The sequence below is a fragment of the Montipora foliosa genome, chromosome 13 (genome assembly GCF_036669935.1).
Source record: "Montipora foliosa isolate CH-2021 chromosome 13, ASM3666993v2, whole genome shotgun sequence".
Taxonomy (NCBI): domain Eukaryota; kingdom Metazoa; phylum Cnidaria; class Anthozoa; order Scleractinia; family Acroporidae; genus Montipora; species Montipora foliosa.
In genome coordinates, this window is record NC_090881.1 from 41,789,700 (window position 1) to 41,794,699 (window position 5,000).

Consider the following 5,000-nt stretch of genomic DNA (forward strand, 5'->3'; position numbering starts at 1 on the left):
CTGCGCCTTAACTCACACTGGCCTTTTCCCTACCCTACCCTACCCAGTCCTGTGACCCTTGACTTCCTTTCTTTGTTTAACCGGTCTAGCCTAATAAACCCCTTTCTTTGTAATGATGTTCATCTTTTCATCAAGGCTTGAAATAAATATTGCTAGTGCTAATCACGCTTACTTGCAGTCGAGGACTGAATTGCGAAGGGCGCGGCTCACGACATCGGGCTGAAAGCATACAAAGGCGCCTCTGGCTGCCGCTATACAGTTCATGTTTGATGTCGGAGCACAACACCACAGCTACTGTAGATGTTAATTAGCTGTGAGTCGATTTTGATGAGGGATCGAGGAAAACCGGAGTACCCGGCGAAAAACCCTCGAGTCAGGTTGAGATCGCCTGAAACTCAGCCCACATGCTGGCCGAGGCCAGAATTGAACCCCGGCTCGCAGTGGCGGGAGGCCCGATAGATAACTACTAAGTCACCCTGACTCCTAAATACTAAACGGATGCTGTGTGTTATCGGAACCTAAGATGACAAGCTATCTTGCAAGCGGCAGATATCAGTAATCGGAGCTCAGACAGAGATTTGACCACATCACCTCAACAATGCTTGGTGCTGTTTGAATTTATCAAGTAAGAATTAGATCAGTATCAGATAGCTAGCTTTCTTTTTTAGTATAAGCGTTTGTATTAACAGAAGTTCCTTCGCTCCTTGATTCTACTACGGGCTGTGGGTATACATTGAAGATGGAACAAGTGATCGATGAGTTGCAACCGGCTGCTGAGGCAGTTGGAAGGTTTTTTCCTCGTCTTCGGCTTTTTAGTCTTTCGTATGCAGCTCTCTTTTTCTCGACTTTGCACCATCATCACTTGGTTGTCAAAATGTAGTGACTTCAGAATACCCTTTTTTTTTGTCTGTTTGTGGCCCATCGCTGGATGGAACGCCAGTCCATCACAGGGTTACCCCCTGCATTAAATTCGCCGGTACCCATTCATGCACCCGGGTGGAGAGAGGCACCGTGAGAATAAAGCGTCTTGCCCGAATGCAGACCATTCGATCCGGAGTCGAGCGGACTAACCATGAGGCCACCGTGCCTCCCACTTTATTAACACGAGATCAAAAATGTATAATTAAGAATACTAAAATCAAAGAAAAAGCAAAATACTAAAAACAGAGAACAACTAAATCAATTATTAAAAAGAGAAACTTTGCCGCATGGCAACATAGCGATTGGCTAGTAAATAAGTGACATGTTCACTTTTATCGCTTATTCTATTAAAGATTTCTTGCGACACTTTCCAGAAGCCATTAGGCGAATCAGGTTTAGATAACTTAAAGAGGTTAAGACCAGCTTTGAAGGCATTGATACTTGTTGAATTTCACACGGGTAGTGGCAGGTGGTTCCAACATTTAATAACTCTGTTGCCAAAGAAGTCATACGCTGACCTTGAATGGATGATAAGTGACATTAAAATTACTAGTTCGATAAGCTGTATTCGTCCCAAACATATTGTGACCATAAAGTCCACAACACCGTTGATTATTTTGCAAGTCTTGATTAAGCCACTACGCATTCGACATTCCAGTAAAGTCGTTAATCTGAGACGCTGTAACCTTTGACGATAAGGGAGTAGACCCACTCCCTCAATTATCCTCGTAAACTGTCACCAGTTGGCAGTCCTCAATTTCCATTGTAATATCCCAGTTTCCGTGTCTTGCGGTTGGGGCCCCCACCTGCACTGTGTATTCCTAATGAGGCCTGACAAAAGCTTTGTAAAATGGTATCAGCACTTCTGGTTTTCTCGATACGACATTCCTAATGATCTATGACGTCATTTGTTTTGCTTAGCCAATCATTCCTCGTAATTGTTCTTCCCAACAAAGGGTATCACCAGCTGAAACAACCACTCCCAGATTTCAAGCACTTGCAAGGGTGTATGGCCCATCAGGTAGTTATCCTTAGGGTTGTCTTTACCAATATGCAAAACGCTGCATTTTGATTAATTAAGGACGTTCGCGCTAATTGTTTGTGTGCAACGTTACCGCGCAGGTAACGCGACTGTAATATGTCACACATTACTTCGAGCATTAGTGAAGTTAGTGAAGTTAAGGTTTTAAAACCATTGCAGAAACCGTGGATGATAAGTCTTGCAGCGTTGGATCAGAGAAGATCGTGATCAGTCAAAATTGATTTTAAAATATTTATGAAAGTCAAGTAGACTACTGCACGACTGATATTCGCGTTGTTTTATCAGTCGTGCACTAGTCTACTTGACTTTCATAAATATTTTTGAAGCATTAGTGAAAATAACACGGCGACAAAAACGCCGGGGAAAAAAATTCCAGGCCGGCAAGAGAATGGCACATTTATTTCCGAATCATCACGACACGTTAAAGAGAAGCGAGAGGGAGGGTGAAAAAGCTCTTGTGGTGGCTTAGGTGAACGCTTTGGGTACCGTCTGGGTTGGTCTGGTGACGTAGTGGTAGCTGCAGGCAAGGGGGACTCAGGAATAGGAGTGGGCCCAAAGGTCTTGGTGAGGTAGGTGCAAGCGACTTAGGGTGACACCACTAGGTACTGGTAAGATAGGTGGTGGTACAATTGAAGTTAGCGGTATCACTTCCTGCTCGGGAGGGTTTAATGTGGACTTGGCATCACCTGCAGTTGGTAGATGATCTATGTGCTCATAGCACATGGGTTCCCCCACTCGCACTTGGTAGGCCAAGGGACCTATTCGCAAATCACGGTACCACGTTGCCAATTATCCTTCCCACTGAAGTTCCGCACAAGTACCAAATCGCCTGGAAGGAAGCCACGAGCGGCCAGCATCATGCTGTTGCTTTACTTTGGTCTGGTGCTCCTCAACATGCTGAGCCAGGTTTGGGTGAAGAAGGGACAGTCGAGTGCGTGGTGTCCTCTTCAGGAACAACTCGGCAGGGGTCTGACCAGTGACAGTGTGGGGGGTATTTCTGTATGAGAATAGAAAACTAGACAACCGCAGCTGAAGTGATTTCCCTGGCTCAATCTTGCTTGTCTGCAATGCTTGCATTAGTATCTGAACGCCTCTCTCTGCCTCCCCATTCGACGCTGGGTGATAGCGAGGAACACGAGTATGCTGAATCCCATGCTTCTTCATGAAGTGATGCATCTCCTCAAAAACAAATTGCGGGCCATTATCCGATACGATCTCCTCCAGAAGACCATATGCCGCGAAAAGATGACTGAGCATTTCGATAGTCTTATAGGTGGTGGTAGAGGATGTAGAGCCCACTTCGAGTGGGCGTCGACCACCACAAAGAAGTACACACTGTCCTTTTCTGCATAATCCATGCGCACACGTTGCCAAACTCGGACAGGCCACTTCCATGGAACCAGGGGTGCAGTAGCAGGTTGTTTCCGAGTCAACTGACACGCTGTGCAATTTTGCACCACAGATTCAATTGCCTTGTCGAGACTGGGCCACCACATGTAACTCCTAGCCAAGGATTTCATACGGCAAACACTTGGGTGATCAGCATGAAGGTCTTCAAGGATCCTGTCGTGTAATGCCTTAGCGATAACAACTCGCAACCCCAGAGAACACAATCCTTTTCCACGGAAAGTTCAAAGCGCCGCTAAAAGTAGGGGTGCAAGGCTTCTTCCTGTACCTGTCATGGCCAACCACATTTAACCAACTGTAAGACCTTGCTCAATACGGGATCCTTCTTTGTCGCATCAGCAATATCCCTAGCTGTGACTGGAAGATCATTCACATGTGTAAAATGGAAAATGTCACTCTCCTCTGGTGTGCCAGTTTTGTCCGCAGGAAGCCTAGATAACCCATCAGCATTGCTATGTTCCGATGTTCTGCGTAAAACCAGCTCATAATGGTAGGAAGCAAGAATCAAAGCCCATCTCTGCAGTCCTGCAGTAGCCAGGGTTAACACTTCTGACTTTGGGTCCAAAATGGTCAAGAGTGGCTTGTGGTCAGTTTCCAAGGAAAAATTTCTTCCAAAAAGGTACTGAGGAAACTTTTTCACACCGTAAATGATGGATAATGCCTCCTTCTCTAAGTGAGTATAGTTCCTCTCACTAGCTGAAAGTGTCCTTGAAGCAAAGGTAACAGGGCGCTCTTCATCACCCGGCATCAAATGTTTTAAACACGCTCCGATACCATATGAAGAGGCATCACAGGCCAGTTTAATAGGAAGGTTAACATCATCTTGAGCCAGAACCTTCGAAGATTGGAGCAGCTCCTTCGCAGTTTCAAAAGCCTGTCGACACTCTGGCTGCCACGACCAGGACACACCTTCCCGAAGAAGGTTGTTGAGCGGGTGCAGCAGTGTCGACAGATTAGGTTGAAATTTCCCATAGTACTGGAGCATTCCGAGGAAGGACCGTAGCTCTGTAACATTAGCAGGAGACCGAGCTTCAACAACGGCCTGCACCTTCTCAGGTGAAGGGTGGACCCCTTCAGCATCAATCACATGACCCAAGAACTGGACCTTTTCCTGCAGGAAACTACACTTGTATCGACTGTGCAATCCTGATCGCTTTCGAGAAATCCAAGGTTTCCTCGCCCAGACGTTTTCTTTGTATCAACTCTTTTCGCAATCCACACACAAAACGATCCCTTAGGGCATCATCCAAGAAGGTTCCGAACTCGCAGTGAGCCGAGAGCTTCTTCAGTTGTGCCGCAAAATCCGTCACTCATTCCTAGTCGTTCCTAAAACGATTATAAAAATTAAAACGCTCGGCGACCAGAAGAGGTTTTGTATGGAGATGACTGTTCAGAATTTCCACAAGTTCCTTGTATGACTTTGCGTCTGACTTTTCCGGAGTGTAAAGGTTTCTCAGAAGGCCGTAAGTCTCCGGTCCGATTGCCGTTAGCAAGACCGCCCCTTGATTCTCACTTTTAACACCGTACACTTTCATGAAATTTTCAAGGCGCTCGATATACGCCTCAAACGACTCTTTCGCTCGGTCGAACTCTCTTAGCTGGCCAATTATACTCATGGTGTTCTTAAAAT